The following is a 13,565-nucleotide window of genomic DNA, read 5'->3' as shown; positions in this document are numbered from 1 at the left end:
TAGAGAAGCCTCCACAATGAGAAGCCCATGAACTGCAAGTAAAGAGTAGCCCCGATCACTTCAACTAGAGAAAGCCTGCCTGCAGTAACGAAGACCCAGTGCAGCCATAATAAATAAATAAGTAAAAAGTCATATGCTTTTTAAAAATTGAGTGAACTTAAAGTAGGTCGCACAGAGTCGGACACGACTGAAGTGACTTAGCAGCAGCAGCGACTGAGCGACTTCACTTTGACTTTTCACTTTCATGCATTGGAGAAGGAAATGGCAACCCACTCCAGTGTTCTTGCCTGGAGAATCCCAGGGACGGGGGAGCCTGGTGGGCTGCCGTCTATGGTGTCGCACAGAGTCGGACACGACTGAAGCGACTTAGCAGCAGCAGCAGCTAAGTAGGACAGACTGCCAAAGAAACTGGTCTAATTAAAAAAGACATCAGGAGGACCACTAGAGGGCGCGCCAGCCCAGCAGCCGCGAAGCTGCGGATCAGCAGCGAGTAAATTGCTCACCGTGTTGGAGTCTTCGGGTTCTCAGCGCTTTCCACGCCCCGGAGTTGCTTCAAAAGGGTCAATTCAGCCACCTCGCTTCCATCACACGATAGATCTTCCTTTCCTTGTTATTCATCCCCACGTTTTCTCGTATGTGCAACCAGCCCACTGACTCCAAAATCAGGATGGCCAGCTACTGATGGACAGTGAAAGGCCCCCAGTCCCTGGAATGCTTAATAAATGCCACATTTTGCCCCTCGAATAAAGGAAATGGAAAGTCAAGGCAGAGCCCAGGCCTGGAAACCAAGAGGTTAGCTTCTAGACAGCTCTTTACACTCACTGGAAGTCCACCAAGTCCCAAAAATTGTGCTGCCCGTTTTAACCCAGGTGGCTAGTGTTGCTTCCATTTTGTTGCTGTGGTTTGGTCACTAAGTCTGACTCTTTGTGACCCCATGGGCTGTATAGCCTTCCAGGCTCCTCTGTCAGTGGAATTCTCCAGGCAAGAATACTGGAGTGGGTTGCCATTCCCTTTTCCAAGGGATCTTCCCCATTCAGGGATCAAATGGGATCTCCTGCATTGTGGCAGATTCTTTGCCATCTGAGCTACCAGGACAGCCATTCTACATATAAGAAAGTTGTACTTCCAGACTTCCCGGATGGAACAGTGGATAGGAATCCACCTAGCCTACCCAGAGGACCCCGGTTCGATCCCTGGTCCAGGAAGTTCCCACAGGCTGCAGAGAAACTAAGTCCTTGCACCTCTACTACTGAGCCGGCATGCCCTAGAGCTGGTCCTCCGCAACAAGAGAAGCCACCACAATGAGAAGTCCTCCAACCGCAACTACAGAGTGGCCCCTGCTCACCGCAACTAGAGAAAGCCCAGGCAAAAGCAATGGAGGCCTAGTGCACCCAAAAATAAAATAAATAAAATTAAAATTTATAAAAAGATGCTACAGAAAATTGCATTTCAGAGTGACTGACACAGGTCGCATAGATCATAAGTGGATTGTGAGCCCATGATATTTTCTTTACAAAACTTGTGGAATTAACACTATGCCATCAACTTTGAGTTCAAAGATGTTGCTACTGAAAGCACTGCTTTCTGTGGGGTCTACTGAGTTAGGAAGCATGAATGTCGAGTCCAGGGAGGGGAAAGAGAGGCAGTTATGTTGGATCCCTTCCCGTGGGGGCTGGAGGGAGGCACAGTCACCACCCAGAAAAGCAGGGTGAACCCACCCTGGGCAAAAGTCTTTAAGGTTCCTTTCTGATATGGATTGAATGTGTCTGGTCCCAAATTCATGTGTGATGGTAACTCCCCCCGTGGAGTGATGGGAGGTATTTAGTGGTATTTAGTGATTAGACCTTTGGGAGGTTATAGTTAGGCTTAGTTGGGGTCATAGGGTGTCCTGGAGAAGGCAATGGTACCCCACTCCAGTACTCTTGCCTGGAAAATCCCATGGACGGAGGAGCCTGGTAGGCTGCAGTCCATGGGGTCGCTACAAGTCGGACACGACTGAGCGACTTCACTTTGACTTTTCACTTTCATGCATTAGAGAAGGAAATGGCAACCCACTCCAGTGTTCTTGCCTGGAGAATCCCAGGGATGGGGGAGCCTGGTGGGCTGCTGTCTATGGGGTCGCACAGAGTCGGACACGACTGAAGTGACTTAGCAGCAGCAGCAGAAGGGTGTCCCACCCCCACTGTGATGGGAATGGTGTCCTTATAAGGAGAAAGGAGAGACAGAGTTCTCTTTCCCCGCACCATGTGATAATGTTATTCAGTCCAAGCTCACTTTGCTTGCCTCAAGTTAAGTCAATGAATCGGAGATGAGATGTTGGGATCAGGAAGGGACTTTATTTGGGAGCCAATTGACCGAGAAGACAGCAGGCTAGCGCCTCAAAATAACCAATTAGCCAACTAGTGGGAGCCTGGATGTCAGATTCTTTTATGGATTAGAGATGGCAGGAGGTGAAGAAATGAAGCCTCAGATAGGGGGGATATGTTAGTTTCATTTCCTACCAGTCATTTCATGGGTGGTGTGAAATGGAATATTCCCTGTCACATCCACAAACAAAGATGTCACATCTATCTGTGATTCTGGCCTCCCCAAATGTGAATTTCTGAGTCTCAAGCAGTGGGCACCGGGCCCAGAGCCATTTGCCACACAAAGGATTCAAGAATGTCACAGTCCATCACCGGTGGGCGGGGTCAGGTTATCTCCCTGAGGCAGGCCATTATGTATGCTTATAATAACAAAAAGAGTTAAAGTCCTGGAAGCAGATCCAGTGCAAATTCAAAATTAGCGCTTCCTGGTTGAAGGAACACACTGAGACAGCAGCTGTCTGCAAACCAGGAAGCCAGGTCTCACCCGGAGCTCTGTCTGCCGGCACCCTGATCTTGGACTCCCAGCCCCCAGAAATGAGAAGTCAATATCTGCTGCTTAAACACCACCCTTGCCTCCACTGCAGCCTTTCCTGTTCTCTGGGATGGTTCCCCCCTCCTCACGTCAAGACCAGCTCCTCAGCTCCTATGGAGTTTGGGGATCACAGGGGTGGTGGTGACCTGTATGGGCTTTGGACTAAGTGGGTTATAAAAACATCTAGATGTGGGCCGTGGTGTGGGGCTGGCTAGGCCCCCCAGCCCCACACGCCTCATGTGTGAATTAGTAACACTTGTCCTGCAAGGCCATGGGACCACGTACCTGTCTCATCAGCGTCAGATCTCTCTCACTCAGTGCAGGCCCAGAGTAAGGACACAGGAAGCGTCTGCTGCTCTTCTCCCTTGCTGCTGCTGTCTTGGAGGTCACTTCACAGTTAGCAGAACCTTTAGCTTGGAGCAGAGAGCTTTTCGTTTTATTATTTTATATATTTTTCATTTGCGGATCTTAGTTCCTCGACCCAGGGATTGAACCCGGGGCTCTCATCAGTGAAAGCTGGGAGTCTTAACCACTGGATCATCAGGGAATTCCCAGTTCCCTGCAAAAAGTTTTGTGTGTGTGTTTTTTTTTTTAATGAGGGGATTTCAGGTATCAAGCTGGGAGCAGAGAATATTTAAGGACTGAGAACCTTGAGCGTAAGGGTTCTGTGGTCCCCACTCTCACCCCAAAGCAAGAAGAGTGCATTGTGGGGCTACACACACACACACACACACACACACACACACACTTGCTCAGGACCTGCACTCGCTTTGGGCTGCCCCTCCTGCACCCTTCCTAAAGCCTTGTGCTGCCCCTTCCATCCACTCTCCACCTTCTTCTGCCCTGCTCGGTGCTCCAGGAGGCTAGCCCATAGGGCAGCATCAGTGGGCTCCCTTGTCCTCTGTCTTCCGGCTGGATGGGGCAGGTGGGTTGCCAGCAAGGGCAGGAGGGCAGGTCTACCTTCCAGCTCTTTCCAGCCTGGACAGCAGGTGACAGCTCCTGTGAGCCTCTCCTCTCCACCTCTGTCCATGTGTCTCTCTCTAGATTCCAGTAAACACGCCTGTCTTACTCCTTCAGGCCCAGCTCCCAGTTCCCACGACTTCCCTTTTGGTTTGCCAACCTCCCAGCCATACCTTTGCAGATCATCCCGCTATTAAACTCAATTACCCCATGTGAGTGACCCTGATGGATACATCTCTGAGGGCTGGTTAGGACCACGGATCTGACACTGGTCCCTCGTGGCCTCCAGGCCATGCTCCTTCAGCTGCCACCAAAGACTCTCAGCTGTCCCGCTCTCCTGGCTAACACATAAAACCTTCTAAGCCTGCATGGCCACAGCTCAGGTAAACACACAGAGGGTCATTCACAGAGGCCACCCCCAACCCTCTCCAGCGCCTTGCATTGTTCCCATACCCAGAAGAAGAGATCCCCAGGGATGCTCTCAAAGTCCAGGTAAAGATGGCAGAGCAAGTTCTGATGGCAGATGGCAGAGTGACTTTAAAAAAATAAAATGTTTTTTTGTAAACTCTTTAGCCCTGAAGTCATATTAAAACATTAAATTCATCATTGGGAACCCGTCATGTCAACTCCTGTGTCCTGTCCTCCCGGCCCTGTGTCCTTTAGAGGCTCCTTTGCTATATATTTCCTGCCTCAGATGGAGATACAACCATTGACAAAAGAGATGTTTAAAAACAAACAAGCCCAGAGACACAGAGAACAGATGGGTGGTTGTCAGAGGCAGGGAGTGGGGGTGGGAGAAATGGGTGAAGGAGGTCTAAAGGTACCAAAAAAAAAAAAAAGACATGTTGAAGAAAACAGGCAGGACATGCCTGGTGGCCCAATGGTTAAGACTCCACGCTTCCTCCCACCCGCCAGGACAAGGAGCTGCTCACAGAACCCCACCAGCCAGACCTCCTCTGCAGAAGGTGGGCGTTCAGTCCCTGGTTGGGGAACTAAGAGCCTGCATGCCCATGGTGTGGCCAAAAAAAAAAATAGTATACAAAGGAAAACAGGCAGATTCTCCACTGACAAGAGGATAACAGAGGGCCGTTGAAAAGAGCTCTTGGTGTAAGAAATAGTCTTGCCATTGAGTTTATCGGAGGCCAAGCATTGCTGAGAACCACGAGTACCAAAAAGGGGCTAAATCCTGGGGTGACCAGAGGCATGGCGTGGAGGCGTGCATCCGCCACCAGCTCAGGTTTGGCAGCGGGGCCATCCAAAAATGAAGCAGGAGACGGGGAGGACGAGAGACAGACAGAGGCCAGGCAGGATCAGGACCAGCAGCCACCAGGACAAGGAGCCTCCCACAGAAGCCCCACCAGCCAGGCACGCACAGATGTGTCTGGAATGGAAACCAGAGCTCTGGGAAGAAAGGCTGTGTCTACGCCTGGGGCAGGACGTACAGAACAGGGGCCGAGAATCCCGAACTGGACAAGAAAGGATAGGAGCCTCCCCAGGCCACTGGGGGCTTAGCAACAGAACATGCTCGCTAGTAGAACGGGCGCTTGTCTAACTCTTGGAGATGATTGGTCTCAGGAGACACATGTGCTGATAAAGCAAGAGACTTTGGCAGGGAGGGGGGCTCTGGGCGGAGTTGTAAGGGAACCCAGGAGAACAGCTCTGCCACGTGGCTCACAGTCTTGGGTTTTACGGGGATGGGATTAGTTTCTGGGTGGTCTCTGGCCAAGTCATGCTGACCCCGATGAGTCAGGGTCCACACATTGTCCAGCCAATATGGATCCCAGCGACAAGGATCCTGGGAGGTTGGTGAGACCACTGGCATCTCCTTTTGACCTCTCCCGAATTCTTCCAGTTGGTGGTGACTTGGGAGTCCCATGTATTCCCTGCCAGGACCTCTGGTCTTAAAACAGCTCAGGCAAATGGTTACACTGGTCCTAGCCAGGCTGGTGTGGTTTCAGTCGTGTTTCCCCTAACAAAGGGGGACCATTTTCAGCATCAAATAACATGAGGAGTGGATTCAAACAGACAAACATACCAGCTCCCTTCTCTCCCACTACTCCCCCACCCCCCAGGACCCCCTGGCTTCCACTGTGACTTCCCCCAGATTCTGGAAGCCTTACTTCCTCTTGTGGACCCTGCTCTGTCCTCCCCAGACAACCAGTCCCACGACCCTCTCCCAGCACCCCTTCCCCACTCTGGTCCAGCTCCACTCAGCCGGTGTTGAGATGGATGCTAGGGAGGGCCAGTGCCCTCTTAGGGCCATTCTTGATTACCCCAGATGTTATTTGGTAACCTCACAAAGCATTTCATCCTGGAAGGGCTGGGCCTGTGTGCCTGGTTGCTATTCAGAGAAATTCCACTTCCTTCAGCTGATAAGATGGGACCCTTGGCCTTTCCTGCCTATAGGTCAAGAAGAGCAAACTGGGATGGAAACTGTTTCCTCCCTCCCCCATTCCCCTCCTTATCTTTCTTCTAGAAAACAATCCTTGGCTCACTCTGTTTTCTTTCTTTTGACCTTCCCTTGCTCGAAGGGAAGATAGAAATAGATAAGTCTGGCTTTTGGTAGCAGCACCCAAAAGGATTCCAATGGCCTCTGTCAACATCGACAGCAGGAACCTCCCTCGTGGTCCAGTGGCTAAGACTTGGTGTTCCCAATGCAGGAGGCCCAGGTTCAATCCCTGGTCAGGAAACAAGCTCCAACACGCCTCAACTAAGAATTCACTTGCCACAGCGAAGATTCCACATGCTGGGATCTTATTTATTTGACCATGTGCCGTCAAATGAATAAATATTAAAAACAAAAACGAGTGGGGGTAAACCCTTGGTCCCTGCCTGTGGGAGCTTATACCTGATGACAAAACTTCCTCTAATCAAACCCCTGCTCCATGAAGAAGCAGAAATCACCAGAGGTGAACTGTCTGGGCAGGAAACAGAATTCAGCAGTGAGTTTATCAAAGACATAAAATATCATAAAACACTGAGGGTCCTCAGAGATGTTCAAACACTGGCCGCCTCTCCTGCCATCTGACAGGAGATGCTGGGGGAAGAAAGGCCCAGAGAGGGAAATAGCTCTTCAGTCTGGTCCAGGACTAAAGAGTTATTTGCTCTTGGCACCAGGCCCAGGTTGTGGCTTCCCAGGTAAGAACCCACCTGCCCATGCAGGCGACGTGGGTTCAATCCCTGGGTCGGGAAGATCTCCTGGAGGGGAGAATGGCAACCCTCTCCAGTATTCCTGCCTGGAGAATCCCCATGGACAGAGAAGCCTGGTGGGCTACAGTCCATGGGGTCGCAAAGAGTCGGACATGACTGAAACGACTTTGCACACAGCACACACACACACATGTGCACGAGCCCACCAGGCCCATGCTAGTGTTCTTCCTAGATCTTTGAGGGGCCCAGGTCTAGCCAGCCCCAGCCCTCTGACTCCGCTGCAGTCCTCCGACTCTCCTCTGCAGCTCCGACAGCCCTCGGGCAGAGAGGTCATAGTGAGTATGGAGTTCTCTAAGCAGGCCCCTTCCCTAAAGCTTCCACTGTAGCCAAACCTGCCCGTCTGATAAGGCAACCAAACAGATCTTCACAAAACAGTCCTCCCCAAGGGAGGGGGTGGGCCCCTGTGTTTTCTTGTGGGCTGAGAAGGGGGCTGGCCAGGAAGGGAGGAGAGTCCTGCTCCACCTCAAGCATTTCACAGCTGTGTGATCTTGAGCAAACCCCCATTCCTCTCTTGAGACAGGAAGGAAGCAGGGCACAACCCCTAAAAGAATGACACAGCCTGGGAACAAGATTCCCAGTTGGCTCAGTGGTAAGGAATCCACCTGCCAATGCAGGAGATGCAAGTTTGATCCCCACGTTGAGAAGATCCCCTGGAGGAGGAAATGGTAACTCACTCCAGTATTCTTGCTTGGAAAATTCCAGAGATAGAGGAGCCTGGCGGGCTATTGTTCATGGGGTCACAAAGTCGGACACGACTGAGCACGCACACACACACAGACACATGAGGAGGAGACATAAGCCAATAAGAGCAAAGTAGGTCCAAGATGTCATACGAGTTGACTTCCTCTAGACCTTGAGCCTCAGCACACGCTCATTGTAACACATCAGCAAACTGAAAGACACACCTACAGCTGCCATGACATCCCCAGGATAACCACAAAGAGTCAAAAAGTGGGCAGTGGCCCAAACCCGGGAAATTCCCATCCCTTCCCGCAAATAGCTGGAATACTGCTTCCACTCATTCAGTTCAGTTGCTCAGTCATGTCCGACTCTTTGCAACCCCATGGACTACAGCACGCCGGGCTTCCCTGTCCATCACCAACTCCCGGAGCTTACTAAAACTCATGTCCATCAGTGGCTGATGCCATCCAACCATCTCATCCTCTGTCATCCCCTTCTCCTCCTGCCCTCAATCTTCCCAGCATCGGGGTCTTTTCCAATGAGTCAGTTCTTCATATCAGGTAGCCAAAGTATCGGAGCTTCAGCTTCAGCATCAGTCCTTCCAATGAATATTCAGGACTGATTTCCTTTAGATGGGCTGGTTGGATCTCCTTGCAGTCCAAGGGACTCTCAAGAGTCTTCTCCAACACCAGAGTTCAACAGCATCAGTTCTTCGGTGCTCAGCTTTTTTTATGGTCCAACTTTCACATCCATACACAACTACTGAAAAACCATAGCTTTGACTAGACGGACCTTTGTAGGCAAAGTAATGTCTCTGCCTTTTAATATGCTGTCTAGGTTTGTCATAGCTTTTCTTCCAAGGAGCAAGCATCTTCTAATTTTATGGCTGCAGTCACCATCTGCAGTGATTTTGGAACCCAAGGAAAGGACGTCTGTCACTGTTTCCACTGTTTCCGCATCTATTTGCCATGAAGTGATGGGACCAGATGTCATGATCTTCGTTTTCTGAATATTGAGTTTTAAGCCAGTTTTTTCACTCTCCTCTTTCACCCTCATCAAGAGACTCTTTAATTCCTCTTCTCTTTCTGCCACAAGGGTGGTGTCATCTGCATATCCAAGGTTATTGATATTTCTCCTGGCAATCTTGATTCTAGCTTGTGATTCATCCAGCCAGGCATTTCTCATGATGTACCCTGCATATAAGTTAAATAAGCAGGGTGACAATATACAGCCTTGACGTACTCCTTTCCCAACTTGGAACCAGTCCATTGTTCCATGTCTGGTTCTAACTGTTGCTTCTTGCAGATTCTTGAGAATCTGCATACAGATTTCTCAGGAGGCAGGTAAGGTGGTCTGGTATTCCCACTTCTTGAAGAATTTTTCAGTTTGTTGTGATCCACACAGTCAAAGGCTTTGGCATAGTCAATAAAGCAGAAGTAGATGTTTTCCTGGAATTCACTTGCTTTTTCTATGATTCAACGGATGTTGGCAATTTGATGTCTGGTTCCTTTGCTTTTGTTAAACCCAGCTTGAACATCTGGAAGTTGTCGATTCACACACTGTTGAAGTCTCACTTGGAAAATTTTGAGCAATACCCACCCCTTTGCTTCTTACTGCAAAATTCAAGCTTTTATTGGAAAAGGAGGGAAAACCACTAGGCCATTCAGGTTTGACCTAAATCAAATCTCTTATGATTATACAGTTGTAGTGATGAATAGATTCACGAGATTAGATCTGGTAGACAGAGTGACTGAAGAACTATGGACTGAAGTTTGTAACAATGTATAGGAATCAATGACCAAAACCACTGTGTACAAAGGTTCATAACATAGTACAGGAGTCAGTGACCAAATCATTCCAAAGAAAAATAAATGCAAGAAGGTGAAGTGTTTGTTTGAAGAGGCTTTACACATAGCTAGGGAAAGAAGAGCAGACATTACTTTGTCAAAAAAGGTCCATCTAGTCAAGGCTATGATTTTTCCAGTAGTCATGTATGGATGTGAGAGTTGGACAGTGAAGAAAGCTGAGCGCTGAAGAATTGATGCTTTTGAACTGTGGTGTTGGAGAAGACTCTTGAGAGTCCCTTGGACTGCAAGGAGATCCAATCAGTCCATTCTAAAGGACATCAGTCCTGGGTGTTCTTTGGAAGGAATGATGCTAAAGCTGAAACTCCAGTACTTTGGCCACCTCATGTGAAGAGTTGACTCATTGGAGAAGACTCTGATGCTGGGAGGGATTGGGGGCAGGAGGAGAAGGGGATGACAGAGGATAAGATGGCTGGATGGCATCACCTACTCGATGGATGTGAGTTTGAGTGAACTCCGGGAGTTGGTGATGGACAGGGAGGCCTGGCGTGCTGCAATTCATGGGGTTGCAAAGAGTTGGACACGACTGAGCAACTGAACTGAACTGAACTGAAGGAAAGAAGAGAAGCAAAAAGCAAGGGAGAAAGGGAAAGATACACCCAACTGAATGCAGAGTTCCAGAGAATGGCAAGGACAGATAAGAAGGCCTTCTTAAATAAACAGTGCAAATAAGTAAAAGAAACAATAGAATGGGAAAGACTAGAGATTTATTCAAGAAAATTGGAGATAACAAGGGAATATTTCATGTAAGGATGGACACTATAAAGGACAGAAATGATAAGGACCTAACTGAAGTAGAAGAGATTAAAAAGAGGTGACAAGAATACACAGAAAGACCTATTCAGAAAAGGTCTTAATGACCCAGATAACCACCATGGTGTGGTTACTCAACATGAAATCTTGGAGTGTGAAGTCAAGTGGGTCTTTGGAAGCATCACTACAAACAAGGCCAGTGGAGGTGATGGAATTCCAGCTGAGCTATTTCAAATCTTAAAAGACGATGCTGTTAGAGTGTTGCACTCAATATGTCATCAAACTTGGAAAACTCAGCAGTGGCAACAGGACTGGAAAAAGTCAGTTTACATTCCATTTCCAAAGAAGGGCAGTGCCAAGCAAGGTTATGCTCAAAATCCTTCAAGCTAGGCTTCAGCAGTACCTGAATGAAGAACTTCCAGATTACAAGCTGAGTTTAGAAAAGGCAGAGGAACCAGAGATCAAATTGTTAACATTCGTTGGATCATAGAGAAAGCAAGGGAATCCCAGAAAAACATCTACCTCTGTTTCACTAACTCTGCTAAAGCTTTTGACTGTGGAAAATTCTTAAAGAGATGGGAATATCAGACCACCTTACCTATCCCCTGAGAAAACTCTGCAGGTCAAGAAGCAACAGTAGGAACCTTACATGGAACAACTGACTGGTTCCAAATTAGGAAAGGAGTACAGCAAGGCTGTATTTTGTCTCCCTGTTTATTTAACTTATATGCAGAGGACATCATGTGAAATGCTGGGCTGGATGAATCACAAGCTAGAATCAATATTGCTATGAGAAATACCCACAGACTCAAATGTGCAGATGATATCACTCTAATGGCAGAAAGTGAAGAGGAACTAAAGAGCCTCTTGATGAAGGGGAAAGAGGAGAATGAAAAAGCTGGCTTAAAACTCAACATTCAAAAAACTAAGATCATGGCATCCAGTCCCATCACTTCAAGGCAAATAGATGGAAGAAAAAGTGAAAACAGTGTCAGACTTTATTTTTCTGGGCTCCAAAATCACTGCAGACAGGGATGGCAGCCATGAAACTAAAAGACGCTTGCTCTTTGGAAGAAAAGCTATGACAAACCTAGACAGCATATTAAAAGGCAGAGACATTACTTTGCCTACAAAGGTCCGTCTAGTCAAAGCTATGTTTTTTCCAGTAGTCATGTATGGATGTGAGAGTTCCACAATAAAAAAGGCTGAGCGCCGAAGAACTGATGCTTTCAAATTGTGATGCTGGAGAAGACTCTTGAGAGTCCCTTGAACTGCAAGGAGATCAAACTAGTCAAATCTTAAAGGAAATCAACCCAGAATATTCATTGGAAAGACAGATGCTGAAGCTCCAATACTTTGGCCACCAGATACGAAGAGCTGACTCACTGGAAAAGACCCTGATGCTGGGAAAGATTGAAGGCAAAGAAGAGGGTGGCAGAGGATGAGATAGTTAGATAGCATCACTGACTCAATGGACATGAATCTGAGCAAACTCTGGAAGATAGTGAAGGACAGGGAAGCTTGGTGTGCTGCAGTCCATGGGGTTGCAAAGAGTTGGGCACGACTTAGTGACTGAACAACAGCAAAAATAAAAACTGACAACCCCATGCCCTGGGGCCTCACTTGCCCACATTCTCTCTAAGGAGTGTGTTTCCTTCCTAAATAGCCCTTTTTGAAAAAAAATAAAGAAATTGTGGTTGCACTGGGTCTTCATTCCTTTTTGGCGCGGGCTTTCTCTAGTGGCGGTGAGTGGGGGTTACTCTGTGGCTGGGTGTGGCCTCTAGGCTTGCAGGCTTGTAGCTGTGGCCCACGGGTTTAGTGTCTTCGAGACATGTGGAATCTTCCTGGACCAGGGATGGAACACACGTCCCCTGCACTGGCGGGTGATTCCTATCCACTGCGCCCCCAGGGAAGTCCCTGAGGAACTCTTCTTTCACTTTACTCTGACTCGCTCTTTAATTCTTTCCTGTGAGAAGCCAAGAACCCACACTTGGAGACCATCCCAGGGACTCGGATGTGACCTGGGGATGTGACCGTCCTCTTGGGCCCCACTTTCTTTCCTGTAACACTCTGGGCCTCTGTTTTATGTTTGTTCTGTTTTTCAGTATGATCGAGGTAAGTATCGTCCTGGATGAGCTATAATGTACCTGGCCAGAGCTAACATTTGATGAGTCCATAGTTTTCCGGGAAGAAGTTTTGAGAACTTAAGTATTGCTTTCATAACACCTCATTCTAGAGCAAGGTTGTCTAATAGCAATACATTATGATCCATATATATATATATTTCTTCTAGTCCTATCAAAAAAAACACAAACGGGTGAAATTAATTTTAGTAATAGATTTTACTTAGCCCAATATATTCAAAATATTATTTCATTATTCAATTAGTGTAAAAAAATTATTGAGATATTTTGCACTTGTGGCCAGTGGCTAGCATGCTGGACAGCGTAGGCCTAGGGTTTAGCTCAAGAGTGACCAAATCCAACCAGTCTTCCTACCTCAGGCCTCACTCTCCTGTAGTCCATTCTAAGATCTTGTGTCACTCCCCAGCTTAAAAGATCTCTGAGCGACTTCCCTGGTGGTCCAGTGGTTAAGTCTCCACCCTACCAATGCAGTGGGCATGAGTTTGATCCCCAGAGAGCTAAGATCCCACATGGCATGAAGAGTGGCCAATAAATAAATTAATTAATAATAATAAAGATCTCCAGCTGCTCTTGGAGGACAAGGTCTGCAACACACCGTCATGATGTGAAAGACCCTTCACAATCCGCCCAGATTTGCCTTTTAAACTTCTTTTCTTGGAGAAGGAAATGGCAACCCGCTCCAGTGTTCTTGCCTGGAGAATCCCAGGGACAGGGGAGCTTGGTGGGCTGCTGTCTATGGGGTCGCACAGAGTCGGACACGACTGAAGTGACTCAGCAGTAGTAGTAGTAGTTAATGGTGGGGAGAATGGCTGCAACGGAGGAAGGGGTCAACTGTATGATGATGGATGGTAATTATTAAAAAGTAATAATCACTTTGTAATGTACAGAGGACTAATTACAACGGTGTACATCTGAAACTTTTATAATGTTACATATTAATTTTACCTCAATAAAAAAGGGCAAAATAAATAAATAAATAAATAAACTTCTTTTCTCTCCCCTCCAAGAAGTGATCACTGCAGGCTTTTCTGTCCTTCACTTGGGGACCTCCTTG

Source organism: Bos mutus, chromosome 27, assembly GCF_027580195.1.
Source record: "Bos mutus isolate GX-2022 chromosome 27, NWIPB_WYAK_1.1, whole genome shotgun sequence".
Lineage (NCBI taxonomy): Eukaryota > Metazoa > Chordata > Mammalia > Artiodactyla > Bovidae > Bos > Bos mutus.
Note: the sequence above shows the minus strand (reverse complement) of the source record.